The sequence below is a fragment of the Pleurodeles waltl genome, chromosome 4_2 (assembly GCF_031143425.1).
Source record: "Pleurodeles waltl isolate 20211129_DDA chromosome 4_2, aPleWal1.hap1.20221129, whole genome shotgun sequence".
In the NCBI taxonomy this organism is placed as follows: Eukaryota; Metazoa; Chordata; class Amphibia; order Caudata; family Salamandridae; genus Pleurodeles; species Pleurodeles waltl.
Window position 1 is genome coordinate 626,246,666 of NC_090443.1, and position 20,067 is coordinate 626,266,732.

A 20,067-nucleotide genomic window follows, 5' to 3' on the forward strand; every position below is an offset into this window, starting at 1 on the left:
CTTGTTGTGTCCTGTCATGTGGGTCCTTTGACTTGGACCCCATTTTTCTACATTGCTAGTCATGTATGGCAACTTGTTTTGTGGCACAGTTCCCCCTTCCCCATCTAAGGTAGTTTAAATCTTGAGACATCAAGTCACAGTCTGAGTACCAAGTTTTATGCACACATTCTTACTGTTCAGATACGTGATGTGTAGACATTTGTGGCAAAACAAAGGTGGAACATGTTAATTCTGATTCATTAACAGTGGTGATGTGGATTGTGTATCATGGCCTCAATTTAGGACATCCCATGTCACAGTTTGTCAATGACATGCATATTGTATGTTGCAAGGGACAAATTAAATGATGGATAAACCCATTACTTGTCCTACATAGGTACCCAGGGAGGGAAAGGATCAGACATCCTCTTGTTTACCATCACCTGCCAGACCTTCAGGCCATGGAAGAATGACACATTATCCAGATCTACCATCTGAATAGGCAAACAATTGTGGATCTCTGTTGTCAGTTGGAGCCAGATCTGATGCCTGCCATTCTTCATTCAAATAGCATGCCACCCAATACACAAGTCATGGCAGTTTTGCACTTCCTGGCCAAAGGGTCCTTCCAAAATAAAGTGGCCCTATCTGCTGGGATGTCCTAGCCTATGCTCAGTCTTTTATTGAAGAATGTACTCCCAGCAATGTTAAAACACCTAGACTGCTACATCCAGCTTCCTCAGCTTGAGGATTTCACCCTTGTGAAGGTTGACTTCTATGTCACACATCGCACATGTTGTGGGAGCCATTGATGGTACACATGTTACTTTGGTTCCACCAGCATGACAATGAACAAGTCTATCGGAACAGGAAAAACTTCCATTCAATCAATGTCCATGTTGATTTTTTGGTTGACCTCTACATTTCACAGGTCTGTGCCCATTATCGAGGTTCAGTCCATGATGTCTTCATCATGCAGAACAGGGCAAATTTCATAGCTGATGTCACGACTGTACCCAAAGAGTGCCCGGCTGGTTGGTAAGTCACATATGTCATGTTTGTTTGTATGCAATGGGTGCTGCAAAAATTCAGATGAAGTAGTTGCACATATGTCCCATTCCATTATAGGGGACTCTGCATACCGGTGTCATGGTAGTTGACACCTGTAAGGAAACCAACAGTGTCAGGGGAAGTCTGCTTCAACGATAGCCATGGAAGAACACAGTATGTCGTGGAGCAGGCTTTTGGGCTCCTGAAAGTCAGATTTAGGTGTCAAGATAGGACAAGTGGAGCCCTCCTCTACTCACCTGAAAAAGTATATAAGATCATTGTGATCTGCTGCATGCTCCACAACATTGCCCTAAGAAAAGAGATCCCATATATTCCAGATGAGGGGGGAGCTAGCAGTACCACTGGGTGAGAATCCTGAAATGCCACGTGAGGATGACAGTGAGGATGATAGTGAAAAGGAAGGTGAAGACCTGCAGGCAGATCTTACTAACCACTAATTAACTTGAGTATAAGTGTGTAATGTTATGCGATTACTGTGACTGTATGGGGAACTGTATGGGTCAGGATTTGTTGAGTAGAGTATTTTATTCCTGTCGACAGGGAATCCTATGCTATGCAGCATACAACAAATGTTTGCTTGCTAAGTCAGGCTTGGAAATGTTACTGCCATGATGATCTGCTTCATTTGCATAAGTCTCATTGCAATATGAGAGGATCTACTGAAGTTTGATGTGAGGTTTGGATCACATGTATAATTTTTCCAGCCAAAACTCCTTGTATTGTATTTGATCCAGGTCTCTTCACCATGCCATCCTCATGTGGGCATTTCAGAGTTGTGACATTAGCAGGTAGTTGTTACTGTTTGGACATATTAAGTGGACATGGATTGATCCAGGTAATGGTCACAGATATGGGGTGTATGAGCCTTGTTCCAAAGCAGCTTGGATAGTCAGTGGATGGAATTCTGAAGTGCACAATACTCTTGCTTGATGTGGTGCGTTGGTCCAATTGTCTCACATGTGTGATCATGTGGCATTGAAACATGTCATCCAGTACAATCCATGTATTCTCCCTTCACATTGTTGTGACAATGATCCTGTATGAACTTTACGCAGCTGTTGATATGTTTCCTCATTGCAGGCTACAGCGCCTGTGCCACAACACTGACATAGGTTTGTCCTATTCCACCAGATGCTTACTAATTATTATAGTGACAATATACACTAATCTGTTAGCCTGTTCTACAAGACATGGTCTGCCAAAGCCCTTGCTTCTGTGGTCTGGAGGACGATATCCTTGGGAGATTTATCCTGAACCAAGATGGTTCTGCTATTCTTGGCTATGGCAGTCCAGACATTTTGACAGCCTATGTGCTGTACTGCACAAATAAATGTTTGGTGTGTCCAGACACTTGTGTTTTTTTGTTTTTATTCTCCTCAGCATGACACTACCTGAGACATACCCCTGCTTCCATTACCATCTTATGTCTTCCTCATGTGCATCACATGGGTTTACAATTCAACCTTTCAAATGTTGAAAATAGTAGTAGGCAGTGTTTTTATGATTTACATATGCACAGGAAATAATTGTAAGACTCAACAAAAAATTAAACTGAAGATATCAGTCATGGTGGATGAAATCAAATTGGTGGATGCCATAACATTTGAAGACAAAAGTTCAGTGCCCTACTCCTATGGAAAATTGAAAGTGGTTAAAGAACAGTCAACAGAGGGGATCTGTGGCATACAAAAGAGTTCCTTCAGAAAGAGGACATTTGCTGGCAGTGGTTGATGTCTTTCTATCTGCACTTCCTGGAGTTTTGGGTGGATGTCCTCATTTGAAGGGGGATCTGCTGCTACAGAGGCAGGGGTGTCTGAGGTGGGTACTTCCCTTGACATGGCCTTCCTTCTAGTGGCTGCTGCAGATGTTGAAGGGGCTGGTGTAGCTTAGCCAAAGGAAGGGGTGAGATCAGTAGTTCCCTGATCAGGGTACTACTGGTCTCCCTGAACACCCCTGTTAGGGAGGCCAAGTTGGTGTTGGAGGCCTCACACTTTTCCATAGACTCACAATGGAAGTCCCGCTACAGCTGATTAATTTCCCTGAGTTTGCAAAGTACATGCCCCATTATGCCTTGGAAATGTTGATAGGCTCCCAAGACTTGGCTGATGGTGTCCTGGACAGGACCATCCCCAGTAGTCTCATGCCGAAGGCCCACACCATCCCTCCCACGCACCTTACTCCCACGTGCCTGCACCCTTGGCACAGCTTGCCCCCTACCACTGGTTCCAGGACCATCATTGTTGGAGGAATTTTGCTGTGACTCAGGATCCTGGACTGGGGGCACAAAATGGTTGTCACAGTCATCTGGACACAGGTTTGGGGATAACTGGCTGTCTGAGATGTTGAAGCAACGGGGCTGTGAGGAGTCAAAGTGGTCACAGTGAGGCTCACTGGAGTCCTCTGAAAAGGTTGCCAGGATGAGTCAGAAATGTCCTCAACATCCAAACATCCCATCCAGGACTGGTGTCCTCACTGAGGGATTCATTCATGGGGGTAGTGGCAGTCTCTTCAGTAGAGTCAGTATTTACAGTGGCAGCTAGACCTGATGGTGTGAGAGATAAAATGTTAAAGGTTGTATTGCAACATCTACCTTCAATAGTAAACAGTTAAATTTGGCTAAGGCCATGTACACATTGTATTTGCAGATTTCCCTTGTGTGATAGGTACACATGCCATGAGTGGTATTGACCTGACATTTGAGTAACATGGCAATTCCATTACAGTCAACTAGCTTCAGAATGTCGGAATTTATTAGCACTTGGAAGGATGGTCATAGGGCCATTAAATGCCGACAGTGCAGGCTAAACAGTAGCTTGGCAGGATGTGGTTCAGGTCATTTTAATACCTAGTTGGCTTTTATGCAGACAGACCCAGAACCTTGTTGTATATGTGCTAGTTGTCATGATATGGTCAGTGCATTGTGAATATGTCTGCTGCCAATACCATTCATATGATGCATCTTGGGGCCTTTGAATTGTCTCAAAGTTCTTTTGGCACACAGGTTGAGCTGTCCTTCCTGTCCACAATATTTTCATCTTAGCATAGCTGCTCAAGCTAGATCTAGGTGGTAACCACATTACATAGAGTACCATGATCTGTCACTTGGTCCCTCCCACGTGGTTTAACTTCATTTGTGAGTTCACGGGCAGATGCACAATGTCATCTGGACACTGGCCTGGTTACTAAAGTTACAGATACTAGCTATCCTGGGATCTACAGTCATGTTACTCCAAGTACTACACACAGTATACTTAGGTCACCCTCATAGGTGAATACAGTTCAAATGCTGTTTAGAGGGAGAAGGGTCATTAGAGCTGAGGACACTGTTGTGCCTGAGTGTAGTGGCAGTAGCAGTGGCTCCTGGCTTTAGCATTCCTGTCAGCACCCATCCTACCCGCACACTATACAGATGTCCTCCTCACAGGTGAGTACAGTTCAAAGGCTGAGTAGAGGGAGAAGGGTCATTGGAGCAGAGGACACTGTTATGTCTCGGTGTAGTGACAGTAGCAGTGGCTCCTGGACTCAGCATTCCTGTCAGTGCCTGTCCTACCCACACACTATACATATGTCATCATATGCAAGATGGAATGAAAGACGTCGCAGATTGGATGAAACTCAGCCGTCTGAAACTGAACTCAGACAAAACGGAAGTCCTCATCCTCGGAAACACTCCCACCGCCTGGGACGACTCCTGGTGGCCCGCGGCCCTTGGCACCGCACCAACCCCCTCAGACCACGCACGCAACCTCGGATTCATCCTGGACCCTCTTCTCACCATGACCAAACAAGTCAACGCCGTATCATCCTCCTGCTACCTCACCCTCCGCATGCTCCGAAAGATCTTCCGTTGGATCCCTGCCGACACCAGAAAGACCGTGACCCAAGCCCTCGTCACGAGCCGCCTGGACTACGGTAACACCTTATACGCAGGAACCACCGCTAAACTCCAGAAACGTCTGCAGCAAATTCAAAACGCCTCCGCCCGCCTCATCCTCGACATACCCCGCAACAGCCACATCTCCGCCCACCTGAGACACCTGCACTGGCTTCCCGTCAACAAAAGGATCACCTTCCGTCTCCTCACCACGCACACAAAGCCCTCCACAACAAGGGACCCGAATACCTCAACCGCCGCCTCAGTTTCTACACACCCACCCGCCATCTTCGCTCCGCCAACCTCGCTCTCGCCGCCGTCCCCCGCATCCGCCTCACCACGGCGGGTGGGAGGTCCTTCTCCTACCTGGCGGCCAAGACATGGAACTCCCTCCCCACCAACCTCAGGACCACCCAGGACCACTCTGCATTCCGGAGACAACTCAAGACCTGGCTCTTCGAGCAGCAGTAACCCCTTCTCCCTAGCGCCTTGAGACCCGCACGGGTGAGTAGCGCGCTTTATAAATGTTTAGGATTTGATTTGATTTGAAATTAGAATTGGGGTCTCTAGTTTGCAGTCAGTTTGCTCTCTGTTCAAGCATGGGCCCTCACTCTAGTCAGAGCAATGGAGAAACACAATTTGATAACCCCTGCTCACCCCCTTGGTAGCTTGGCACAAGCAGTCAGGCTCATCTCAAAGGCAATTTGTAAAGTATTTGTACCAACATGCACAGTAATATAGAGAAAAGGGGCCTCAATTACACTCCACCTACGTTCCCAGGGAAGTAACCTCCTGCTAATGAAGGTTGCAGGTTGGTCTAGGACCTCTTCATTTAGCTGTGAAAACACTGCTCCCACACCATGCTCTGAAGCATCAGTCTGCACGACAAATTATTTAGAGAACTCAGGTGCCCTCAGCACAGGTGCCATGCACATGACTGAATCAGGGCATCAAAAGCTGTCGTGGCAAGCCCCTGTCCAGATCACTTTCTTTGGTTGTTTCTTATAAGTTAACTCTGTTAAGGGAGCACTAATAGTGCCATACCTCTTAACAAACCTCCTATAGTAACCTGTGAGACCTAAAAAGGCTCTCACCTCAGTCTGGGTCTTGGGAGGCTCCCAAGCCAGAATGGTGTCAATCGTTGGTTGTAGAGGTGCCACCTGGCCACTCCTCACCTGGTGTCCCAAGTACACCACAGAACCCTACTCTATTTAGCACTTACTTGCGTTAATAGTGAGGCCTGCCTTCTGCAGGGCCGCTAACACTTTGCACTCCACATTGGTAGTGCCCATCTGAGGTAGAAAATGCAGACCTCTCCTTAGCCCCCTCAGTCGGAGCTATCTGCCAATATCCGGAGGTCAAATGTACTTAGATAATTGGCAGCCCCTAACCAATCAAATGTTCATCAGCTCGGGGGATGGGGTGTGTGTCAGTCTTCGTGACCGCATTGGGTCCCTGATAACCCACGCAGAACCTGAATTCTGGAGTGGTACCAGGAGCCTTTAGGACCAACACCAAAGGACTGGTCCAGGGGCTACTGGAAAACTCAATAACCCCAAGAGCTAACAGTTTGGATACATTATCCTTAATGCTGGATCTAACCTTGTTAATCAACCTGTAAACTTTGCTTTTCACTAGTGGTCTGTCCCCAGTGTCCACATCATGTGTGCACATGTGTGTGGCCCCTGGGATCAAGGAAAAGAGAGAGGCAAACTGTCCCAACAATTGGGGACAGTCCCTCTGTTGTTCTAGAGTCAGTGAGGGGGAGAGGTTCACACCCTCCACTGAACCATCTTTCTCTATAGCAGACAGAAGGTCAGGAAAAGGCTCTCTTCCTCCCCCGATCCTCCCCCGATCATCTGTTACCAAGAGCATAACCACCTCTGTCCTCTCAAAGTGAGGTTTGATGCGGTTCACATGTAAGACCCTCAAAGGGTTCCTATGAGTCTGCAAGTTTACCAGATAGGTGACATCACTTTTGCGCTTCAGCACCTCAAAAGGTCCAGTTTACTTGTTCTGGCGAGCACAAGTCTCCACTGGGGCCACCTCCCACACTTTTTGGCCAGGATGAAACGCAACCAGAGTGGCATTCTGGTCATACCACCATTTCATATCTTCCTGGCCAGCTCCCAGGTTCTCTTGAGTGAGCTTCCTGAAGCAGGCAGTCTGGTTTCTAAAAGCCAGCATGTAACTGAATACATTCTGGGGGGGCTTCCTGGAGGGTTTCTCCAAGCCTTCCCTAACCAGACTCACAGGTCCCCTGCCTGAGTCGCCATACAGCAACTCAAAAGGGCTAAATCCAAGACCGTTTTGTGGCACCTCCCTGTATGCAAACAGTAGGTATGGCAAGAGGATGGCCCACTTATCTCTCAAGGGCTCTGACAGGTCCATTATCAAACCCTTCAAGGTGCGGTTGAATGTCTCAACCAGACCATTTCCTTGGGGATGGTAAGGAGTGGTAGACTTGTAGGTTACCCCACTCTCCTTCTATAGGGACTTCATATGTCTAGATATGAAGTTGGTACTCCTTTCAGATACCACCTCCTAGAGGAACCCTATGTGCGGAAAAAAACATCAATGCACGTCCCACCACAGTGGCAGTGATTGATCTCAAAGGAATGGCTTCTGGGTACCTGGTGGATGGTCCACCAAGACCAGGATAAAACTGTTGCCTATGGCGGTCCTGGGATTCAGAGGCCCCACAATGTCAATACCAACCCTTTCAAAGGGGGTGCTGATAACAGAAAAGAAAGGTTGGATGGGAGCCTTACATTCTCCCCCACTCTTGCCACTTGCCTGACAAGTTTGGCAAGACCTACAGTGCGTGTCTGAGTGCCTGCACATTTGGGGCCAGTAAAAGTGGGTGACAAGACTCTCAAAGGCCTTGTTCTGCCCCAAATGTTCAGCTATAGGCATATCATGAGCCAAACCCAGTAAGAAGGCTCTGAAGCACTGGGGTACCACCAGCAAATAGGCTGCCCCAGGCTCAGCAACCTTAGACTTGCTATATAGGAGGCCATCCTCCCAATAAATCAAATGTGAACCAGAATCCTTCCCAGACACCTGGTCTGCGGCCTGCTGCTGAAAACCCTCTAGAATAGGCATGTTTTCTCTGCCTCACAGAATCCTTTCCTGATGAGTCCCCCTTCCTGTTGCCACTGAGTCAGTCCGGGCACCTCCCCCGATTGCATCCCCCTCAAGTTCAGCCTCTTCTCAGAGCGTGGGAACTTCTGGGTGGGTTTCCCATACCCCTGCCCTTCCCCATTCTGGCAGGCACCTGGGCTACTCTTTCATGCTCCAGGGCCTCCTGATCACCCTGACGGGCTGCGTTTGACCAAGTGAACAAACACACCTTCCTAGGCAAACCCATCATTTCCAAGTGAGGCCTGTGTTCCACCTCCTTCCAAGGGGTATCCTCCAGGTCATTGCCAAGCAAACAATCTACAGGCATGGTTGGACTCACAGCTACTCTCAAGGCACCTGAGCCCCCCCATTCATAGGGATCCTGTGCCACTCTGCACAGGTGCTCTGAGCTGTCTACTACGAGTGTTTGGTGAAGTGCATGGGGAACTACCTGCTCCTCTAACACCTGGTGACTTCTCAACGTAGTCACAATGGCTCCTGCATCTCTCAGAGTCTCCACCCTCTGTCCATTGATAGTCACCCACTGCCTGTACTTTTCAGTGCTCTCAGGCACAAAGGTTCTCTGGAACATCTCACTGTCTCCTAGTGAGACAAGGGTCATCTCAGGTTGCTCCCACCCACCTGGAACCAACTCCTCCCCAAGTGCTACACTGGCCAAACCATGTGACAGAGCACCAGTTGGTGCTGCTGTCCACTCGGGACATTTTTGATCCCCCCTCATATGTCCTACCGGATCACATGCATAACATTTATGGGGACCCCTCTCTGCAGGTTTCCCTGTAGAGACCCATGGCTTCTTTTCAATGGGGGACTGGGAATCCTTACTCTAGGAACTAAGTTGGGGCTCTTTGGAGAACTCCCCCTGTTTACCTTTACTCCCTACTCTTACTGATGGGGACCCTGCCCGCCCTTGGCGTGGTCTCCCCATACCTCTTTTGCATCCTGGTGCTCTTCCAATGGTCTGCTTCATGCACAAGCTTCCTGGGGTCAGTCAGCTTGCTGTCTATCAGATGCTGGCACAGCTCTTGAAAACAAAGACTGTACTAGTGCTCCCACTCAATTAAGTTGTAAAGTCCCTCATAAGTAGTTACCTTACTACCCTTCACCAAACCATTCAGTGACCTGCAATAAAGAGTCAACACATTCTAACTAATATTGGAAGCAAACATATTGTTACCTTTATATATATATATATATATATATATATATATATATATATATATATATATATATGATTTGTCCAAAATATGTCCTCACACTTTATCACCTACAAACATATCAGCAGTTCAATAACATTATCATTAATAAACATAAAAAATGACTTTTTACACTAAACAAATAATTACAATAAAGAATGAATACACATGTTTAGAAAAAAGTCATCAACATAATTATACTTAACCCCTAAAAAGTACATAACAATCGGAGCATTTTACTTCAATATACATATTAATGAATATGTAAATAAAATATTATTCAAAAGTATTGAACTACATATTAAACATTACAAATAAAACGTAAATTAGAATTCACCATCAATACTTATTTTACAGTAATAACCAATAAAAAAAGCAATAAACAAACTTAACCAATAAAACCACAAAAGCAAGTGGAATGTAATGTAAAATGTACACACAGTGTTACCAAATTCTTGTTGCAAAAATATCTAAAGCTGCAAGACGAGGAAACTGCCAGCCAGCCACATGGTAAACATTCTATTACAATGTCCCCACAAGTAAAACTGGCAGGATCATTGTAATAGGGTGGGGGAACGACACTGCCATTGTGGTGGCGTCCTCTATGAGAATGGACTTCCAAATTCTTAATGAGGCCTTTTGTCTCCTGGATAAACCTTGGGTTTAAGGCCTTTATTTTTGTGAAATCACACAAGTTTAAAAGCTACTGAATAAGGGGTGAGGTAAGCCTGGTTCAAAATATAGTACTGAAGGCTAGACAACCCATAAAAAAAAACATCATGTAATGCAGTGCTTGGGCATGCACCAATATTTCTTTGTACTGTGATTTGTTTAAAAGAATGTATAATGATGGGTGGCCCGAAGTTTAAGCCACAGAGGAGTCTGGCATTATCCAACCTACTCATATGGATGTGGCACAGGCAGCACTGCCAGCTCCCATATTTGTAAGACCCCTTCTGAGTCCTGCACCAACCTGTCTCTCGGTAGAAGTATACGCTGCAGAAAGGCAATCAACAAACCCACCTAATTTCAATTCTTTAGGCATTGGCAGTGGCCGAAAACAAAAGTACTCCTCCCCAGTTTAGAACTTTTTTACAATTAGCCAAAAGAGAGAGAACATTGCCATGTGTTCCATTTGCCACACGAGTGCTCGTTGAGGTAAGCCTGGTTCAAATTATAGTACTGAAGGCCAGATGACCCATAAGAAAAAAACATCATGCACTGCAATGCTTGGACATGAACCAATATTTATTTGTACTTTGATTTGTTTTAAAAAATGTATAGTGGTGGGTGGCCCAGTGTTTAAGTATTGGCCTAGTTATTTATTTGCATTTAATAGATTTTTCATCTTTTATAAAGGACAATAGTGGCACAGCTCTGTAGTAACTGTCCTTTTCTACACGTTTGTAACACTTGCAATATTATTTGGGGTAGGTTCCTTGGGGAACAGGGGGGATGTTTCTTTAAATGGAAGACATAGAGTAGGTTAACAACTCTTTTTCTTTAAATTTTATTGTCGAACAAAAGAAGAAGAAAAAATAAATAAATGTATGTCCTCCCCTCTTCCTTTTCTGTTTCTCTTAACTATTCTTCGTTGTATTTCCTTCTTTTCTGTTTTCCCGTTTTTCATTTTTTTTTATTCTTAGTAAGTCTGATTTTAGTCCCTGTTATCTTCTTCTGTCCGTTATGTTTTCCTAGGTATGCCTTTTCTTAAATTATATTTTCTTCCTTTCTTGTTTAGATATCCCATCTTAGAGGTCTCGTCCCCAGTGGCTCGTGGTCGTGTGGAGGGAAAAAGAAAACAATTGTGGGAAAAAAAAGGTATGTGGTCTGTTTTATATTGGAGATCTTTTAGTGATACTATAAGGAGCAGGGAGGGTTGATTGGAGGAGGGCATCAGAGGGGAATAGGAAGGTGTTGAAAAGGAAAACTATGTCCTGTTTTATTAGGGAGAGGACTGGATATAAAACCGATCCTTTATAGTGCCCGCCCCCTCCTCTGTGTTTTCGATCTTCCCTTTTTCCTCTCTACTCCCCCGTTGTCTCTTGTGACCTCCCCACCTGTCGTCCCTCATCCCTTCTCCTACCTCCCTACTTCCACCAAAGCCCCTGAGTACTGGGGAAGCAAGCACGCACCTGCATAAGCCACGTCCCTCTAGGGAAGTGGCTGGGTTCTCCAGTTGATCTTGGTTGGACGTGCAGCTCTGATCCTCTCTTCTCCCTGACGTCTCAACAGGCCTGTAGTGGTACATCTCCGGCTTCATTTCTTGGAGTCATAGTGTCCAACTCCTCCACAGTTGTTTCCAATTCTTCTGTCTCCTCTCCTCTCATGTTCTCCACTGCGGGTGTTTTCCTCTCTTCCTCCTCATCCGTGTAGCATCTTCTGGCTTGTCTTTGAGATGCTGTAATTCGTATATCCGGGTTATTGTGCTGGTCTATCACTATCTCCGTGGGACCCCCGGGGTACGACAACAGCGGCCCGTCGTGTCCTTTGGAGACAGGGATACCGCGACCCTGTCACACACCCTCCCCGATGAGAAGGGGTGTTTGAGATCTTGTTCCACAGGGTGCCTGGAGAGATAATCTACTGTTGACATCTGGCAACCTGGGAGGTGGTGAACCTGGAATACAAATGGTTGGAGCTCCATAAACCATCTCAATATTCTAGAATTTGTGTTTTTATGTCTGGCCAATCAAGTGAGAGGGGCATGGTCGGTATAAAGGAGAAACAAATGTCCTAACAATAGTATTGGAGGCTCTCAATCGCCACTTGATTGCCAGACATTCCCTTTCTAATATTGGGTAATTCTGTTCTCTGGTTAACAATTTTCTGCTTATATATATGATTGGGAGAAAGGTGTCTTGTTCGCTTTTTTTAGGATAGGACGGCTCCAATACCAACGTCAGAAGCATCTGCTTGCAGATAAAACAATTGTGAGAAGTCAGGGCATTGTAAGACTGTTTCAGTTCTCAAAACACTTTTTAATGTCTCAAAACTATGAAGTTGTTGAGGAGCTAATTCCTTGATTCTGGCGAGATTGCCCTTTTTCAGGAGATCTGTCTAGGGGGCAACAAGAGTAGAGTATTGGGGCATAAACCATTGATAGTATCCCACCATCCCTAGGAAGGAACGTACCTCTCTTTTAGAACCTAAATATGCTTTGGAATCCCAGGTGTGGTTACATTTTTCAGGATTAGTAGTTAACCCTGCCTCTAGCAACATTTGGAGTGCCTTGCTTAGATGTTGTAAATGGTCGTCCCAAGTGTATCTATAGACCAAGATATCATCAAGATATGCTGCTGCATATCCTGTGTGTCCCCTTAAGAGTCTGTCCATTAATCTTTGAAAGGTGGCAGGAGCTCCATGCAGTCCAAAAGAAAGGACCGTAAATTGAGCTGAGCCCGATGGAGCAGAGAACGCTGTCTTTTCTTTGTCTGGGGGATGTAAGGGAATCTGCCAGTAACGCTTGGTTAGATCTAACATCGACATATACTGTGCTTTACCTAATTGTTCCAATAGTTCGTCCACTCGAGGTATAGGATATGTATCGAACTGTGAAATACTATTTAATTGTCTGAAGTCGATACAAAAGCGGATAGAACCATTGGGTTTCGGAACTAGCACCACTGGTGAGCACCAGGGACTTATAGTTGGTTTGAAAATAACCAACTGTAACATACTCTGGATTTGCTGTTCTAGTACTTGTCTCCGTGCTTCTGGTATTCAATAAGGTCGGAGACAGATAATTTTACCTTCCTGGGTTTTGATGGTATGATGAATGAAGGAGGTTTTTCCTGGTTTGAGGGAGAATAGGGTCTGATAGTTGAAAAGGAAAGTTCTTAATTGATTTTGTTTTTCTTGGGAGAGATCAGAAGTAAGTTTTTGGAAAAACCTCAGGGTTTTACCCTGTCTGTGGACATAAATTTATTTTGAGAAGTTTCACACTGTTTACAAAGAATCCTGTCTGGATATTTTCTGGTAAGTCATCTGCCTCCTCCCATTTCTTTAAGAGATTAGCATGATATATTTGAGTTCGTTTCGGGTTGTTGGATAGCTCTACCTCGTAGGTGACAGGACTTATTACCCTTGTGATTTTGTAGGGACCTTGCCATCTTGCTAAGAGTTTATTCTCTGAGCTGGGAAGCAATATCAACACTCTATCTCTGGGTTGAAATCTTTGCAGAGACGTGTTCCTATCATAATATTTTTTTTGTCTTGTTTGGTCCTGTTCTAGGTGTGTTGTTGCATGCTCCCATACATTATGAATCTGATCTTTTAAATATTGAGCATATTCTAAAATGTCTTTATCCTCGTTTTCACTTCCCTCCTACTGCTCTGCAGCCATATCTAATAATGTTCGGCTGTCTTCCAAAAACCAGCTCTAACGGACTATGGGCCAGATGTACGTAAGTGACAAATTGCGACTTGCAATTTGCGAGTCATAGCGACTCGCAAATTGCAACTCGCAATTCCCGATGCTGAAAGGTGTCTCAGACACCTTCTGCGACTCGCTATGGGGTGGCAAAGACCCACCTCATAAATATTTATGAGGTGGGTCGCAGTTTGCGACCCCATAGCGAGTCTAGGCACTCACGGGGATGGTGGCCTGCTGGAGACACCAGACCACCATGTCCGTGACTGCTTTCTGAATGAAGCAGTTTTTTTTTCTCTTTGCAGCCCGTTTTCCTTAAAGGAAAACGAGCTGCAAATAGAAAAAAATACCGAAAACTTTTTGTTTCGTTTTTTTTCAGAGTAGGCAGTGGTCCATAGGACCACTGCCTGCTCTGAAAAAATAATTTTGTGAGCATTCACAAAGGGGAAGGGGTCCCCATGGGGACCCCTTCCCATTTACGAATGAATTACCATCCACTTCAAGTGGATGGTAACTGCGAGTTGATTTGCGACCGCTTTCGCGGTCACAAATCAACTCTACATCGCGGTGCGAATCGCAAATAGGAAGGGAACACCCCTTCCTATTTGCAAGTCGGAAGCACATTTGTGCTTCTGCATCGCGTAAGGGCTTTTGCGCCTCGCAAATGGCATTTTTTGCCGTTTGCGAGGCGCAAAAGCCTTCCTACATCTGGCCCATAGTCCTGTGGATGATTGGACATGTGTCCTTATAGCATAAAGTACCAGTGGTATTTTTTTATACCAATTTTACCCGAGTCGGCTATGTTTTTTTTTTTTTAAGAGAGTTTTGAGGGTACGGTTATATCTCTCTACGAGACAGTCTGTCTTGGTGTGATAGACTGAGGTGCGGATGTGGGTTACTCCGAGTATTTGACAGATCTCTGACATCAATTGGGACATAAATGGAGTTCCTTCATCTGTGAGTAGTTCTCGGAGGAATCCAACCCTAGAGAAAAAAAAGAATCATAGCTTGTGCTACATTTTTAGTGGTCATACTGCTCAATGGGATGGCTTCTGGATATCCTGTAGCATAGTCTACTAGAACTAGGATATACATGTTGCCTCTTGAAGACGGTGTTAGGGGTCCCACCAAATCCATGCCTACCCGGGAGAAGGGAACATCTATGATAGGCAAAGGGAAAAGAGTTGCTTTCCTGTTGAATCGTGATTAACAAGCTGACATTTAGGGCATTGTTGACAAAACTGGCCCGTCATGTCCTTTGGAGACAGGGATAGCGTGCCCCTGTTACATTATTTCACTATGTGGCCTAGATTTTCAAGGGGCTATCTAGCCAGTAAGCCCAATACAAGAAGTCATCAGTGCACTAAATTAATATTTTAGTGGTATATGTTGTTAAAACTAGATTTAGGGCAGGGATGGCATTGAATGTTAGCTACTATTTGCATTTCATGATTTATTTTTTGAAAAGAGTTTATAAGTTCTGGGGTAATATTTGATGGTATGGGAAGACATGTGTTGTTGTCAAATTTTTATAGCTCACTTAATTTTCATGTTTTGTATTGCTAAATTAATGTTTGCCACTTTTCTTCAGTGTTACCCCCACCATGCCTCCTTATGGCCAGTATGTGTGTTTATAATCGTCCCCCATTTGTTTCCATGCAGCGTGGCTAGCCCAGGAGCCATTTTCTGTCCATAGAATTGCATGTGTTCTTTGTTCTCCATGCCTTCTTGTTTGCAGTTGTTCTCTGACCATGTGGCTGGTGGCCATTTTGTCAATCCAGCTGTGTCCCTTGCTATAGGCTTGCATATGCCCTTTGTTTGCTATGCCTCCTTGCTCCTTGTTGTTGCTTTTTGACCATGTGGCTGGCTGGCAGCCATTCTGTGCATGTAGCCAGTGTTTCCTTGACATAGGTTTACAAACAAACATTGTTAATTATTGATTTTTTTTTTTTTAAGTTTCTCTTTTTTTTTAAAATGTAGTATAAGTTAAAAATGTTATTTTCTATTTCAATTATTATTTTTGTTTTTTTTATAAAAAATGTATTTGTATTTTTATATTTTATGTTTTATTTTTATATTTTTAGATTTTTTTCATATTTTTTTTTTTACTTTTTTTTTTTCATTTTTTATTTTGAAGTAAGTGTGTTTTTGACATAGTCTTACATCAAACATCATTAATTATTGTTCATTTGTTTTTTGCGGTTCTATTTATGTTTTTTATACTTTTTCAATTTTGATTTTTTACTTTATATTTTCATTTTATATTTTAATTTACCATTTCATTTTTTACTTCTTTTTTAAATTTTAATTTAATTAAATTTCTTTTTTGTTTACATTTTTATATTTTAGTTTTTGTAATGTTTTTTGTTTTTTTATTTTAATTTTTAATTCAGATTTTTTGTTTATTTTTATTTCTTTTTCCTTTTACTTTGTATAATTTATTTTTTTAGTTTTTTAATATCTTTTTTTTAATTTGCAGTTTTATTTAATCCTGCAATATGCCTTGATTCATCAATCCATCCACATCCATCCATTCATCCATCCATCCACCCACGGAGATGCACTGCTGAGCCTACAGCGTTCAGGGGGTTATTACAACTTTGGAGGAGGTGTTAATCCATCCCAAAAGTGACGGTAAAGTGACGGATATACCACCAGCCGTATTACAAGTCCATTATATCCTATGGAACTCGTAATACGGCTGGTGGTATATCTGTCACTTTACCGTCACTTTTGGGACAGATTAACACCTCCTCCAAAGTTGTAATAACCACCTCAGTTTCTTTAGGTGTAATTCCCTTTCCTCCAGGACAGCCCAGCTGCTGAGCACGGCAGACAAATCAACAGCATAATTCATTTTGTTACTGATTAGTCCATTTCACCTGTACCATCTTGCTGCAATAGGTTATTTAAAGGATTAATCCATTTATCCATGCACCTATCTCTGACTAACCTAGGTGTCTCCATCAAAATAAATGGAGATAAAGCGAAGAGCTATATCTGCCAGTTGTGCTCTCTGAGTTGAAATGTAATTTTTTTATGATGTAGTGGTGTGGTTTGCCTCTACAATGTTTGATTAAATTATTATTTATTAAATAAGTAACCAACTGCACTAAGATTGCATTTGTCTGTACTATTTCAATGTGCAACAATGCCATGCTTCCCTAAATAAATTTTTTTCTTGCTTGGTTGTTTTTTTGTTCACAGGAGAAGATACCTCACATCACCTGCAGTAGTGCCAAAGAGAAGGCCTTACAATTACTTTGGTACTCCAAATTCTTTTGCTTGTGCATCTTAGTACCACTGCTAAACTAGAGTTTAAAATGACCCCAAAGAAAATTGCTCCCAAGAAAGTGGCCAGTGGGAAGAAGAAGCTGCTTTCTGCCATTGGTGTGCCAACTCCAACTTTTTTCTGGAGATGTATGCCTGCCACACTGGCCTCCGGATAGGAACCTGGGAGCAGAACTCCCACATCAACAGCACTACCGCAACTGAAGCCCATGACCATGTCTGTCAGTGAGACAGTCACTGCAATCATGGCAAAGTTGGCGAGTAGTGATGTTGAATTGGATTTGTCCCTTTTGTAAAGTAGTACCCAATCATTTCAGGAAACAGAACAAAGTGGACAGCAGCCGCAGAAAGCAACAGGAGATACCAGGAGAGGTAAGAGAAAAGAAAAGTTTCAGAAAGCTTTAGAATTATGGAAGGGAATGATGGTGAGGATGATGATGATGAAGAGACAGTCATTGTGGAATCTGGCACAGCCACAGAGGAGTCTGACATTATCCAACCTACTCATAAGGCTGTGGCACAGGCAGCACTGCCAGCTCCCATATTTGTAAGGCCCCAGCTGAGTCCTGGGCCAACCCGTCTCTCTGTAAAAGTATACACTACAGAAAGGCAATCAACACAGCCACCTAATTTCAGTTCTTCAGACATTGGCAGTGGCCCAAAACAAAAGTACTTCTCCCCAATTTTTTTACAATTAGCCAAAAGGGAGAGAACATTGCGATGTGTTCCATTTGCCACACTAGTGTTCATTGTGGTAAGCCTGGTTCAAACTATAGTACTGGAGGCCAGACGACTCATAAGAAAAAACATCATGCAATGCAGTGGGAGGAGCACCTTAAAAAATGGCTGAGTGTGATTACAGTGATGACGGTGAAGAGAGCCAGGAAACATCAGCTACAACTGGTCAAATCACAGTGGAAGATGAGGAAGAAGAGTCACATCATCCTCACGCAAAGCAGCACATTCCCAAGCACTGCCCCAGAATCACCTGCTTCAGTGACCTCACAATGGCACAAGAAGATTCAGAGTCAGACTGAGACACCACGGCATGTAGAAACTGCCCGACGACTCACATTGATCCTGCCACCACATGCTTCATCTCGAAAGTCACCTGCATTAGTGGCCCCAAAAAAGAAGAAAATCCAGACTAGTATTACAGGCATTTTTAGCAGGAGGGGCCCTACGATTACAACTACCCATTTACACATTTGTAGAATTGGAAGTGGGGAAACATTTTATCACTGAATCTCCTCCCTTTTTTCTTTTGGGTAAGGAGTGTTATTCTTACAGTTTGTGACAGTCATAAAAAGGAAGGTTCCACGTTTGACCTATTTTGCAAGAGTTGCTGTTCCAGAGCTGTATCACGATGTGCTGCGGTTTGTTGGACAAGCTTTGCAAGGAAGTGTCGTCCATACTATCCACCTGATAAAAAACATTATCAGGTGACTGATTACATGTGCATCATTGCACACTGGATCTCCTTAATGGGGGTAAAACAAAAGCTAGCTACAGACCTTGGCCCTAAAGAAAGTTTTAAGAGTGTTCTGTAGCATGCAACAGTAGCCATGTTCGCCGTGGGGAAATCACACATGGCTACAAACATCTTGGACGAATTTAATAGCAAGGTGTCTGAATGGCTGCAACACAGAGGTCTTCGAACTGGATTTGTTGCCACAGACAATGGCAATGACAAAGTCAAGGCCATGGCAGACAGAGGCTACTTCAGGGACCTGTGTTTGATGCTCTGCATCAACCTGGTTGTGCAAAACTTTCTTTAAAAAAAAGAAGACATAGGGCCTCATTACAAGTTTGGCAGTCAGATTATCAGGCCCCCATAGTGACAGCTGCCAAAAGACCATCATGTTGGCGGTCTTACAGACCGCCGTATTACAAGTTACACAGGCAGGACAGATAAAAGCCAGCCAAAAACCAAACCCCACCAGAACTCTGGAGGGCAGGAAATAGGCAGTCTGTCCACTGTCACCGCTGGCCCGTCAACCAACTACCAAACCTATTACAAGTTGAAAGTCGCAATGGTGATCTTACCATTGCTGTCATGCAATGCCAGTTCAAACACTCAACACACCTGCAAAGCACACTCTAAAACACACCCTCCACACAACACAATCCTTTCCAACTCTCACGCAAAATACACCATCCAGAGTGCTCACCAATACAAACTTTCCAATTAAATAGGCACCCCGTCCACCTCTCACTTAGTACACATCCCACTCACTCAACACACTCAAATCACACACATTTGCACATCTCCACCACACCTAGCACCCAGCCCTCACCTGATTTTTTTACAGTCACCAGCATGTCACCGTAGAAAAATCCCCGTATCACAGATGATGAGTTAAGAGTCATGGTGGATGAAATTGTGAGAATAGAGCCACAACTACTTAGAGTCCAGCAAACTATTATCTCTAGGAAAATGGAAATATGGCAAAGTATAGTTAACAGAGTTAACTCTGTAGGCAGGTTCCCACACAAAACGGATGACATCAGGAAGAGGTGGAACAACCTCAGGGGCAAGGTCTGTTCAATGGCATCCAGGCACCAGCTTCCGGTCCTGAAGCCTAGCAGTGGTCCCCCAACTCCTCCTCTACAGCTCACATCATGGGAGAAGAAGGTCTTGGCCGTTCTGCACCCTGAGGTCTTGACAGGAATACCTGGAGGAGTGGCCTCAGGTAAGCCACCACTATAAAAATGGCACCAAAATGTATTAGCATGCATACTCACTGGTCATCTTTGGCCACATTCACTGTCAACCCACCCGCAAACCAACCACCACCTATCTAAAGACCGCTGTCTGCCACCTCACATGGGAACTAGACCCACCTGGGCAAACTGTGTCTCCTTATACTGGGTGTAGCACATGGAAATGACAGCACCACAATTCCCAGCAGGCACTGGACTTCCATTAGTAAGACCAGAACTGTGTAACACACTTAAGATTGGTATGTCCTGCAACACCCCAGTGAGCGCTACTCACCGGAAAGGAAAGCAACTCTATAGTGTGTGGGTGTAGGGCAGGCACTGACAAGAATGCCAAGGCCAGGGGGCAGCAGTAGTGTTACCCACCCACAGCCAAGACAGTGCATCCAGATACAAAACACCTTTCTCCCTTTACGCAC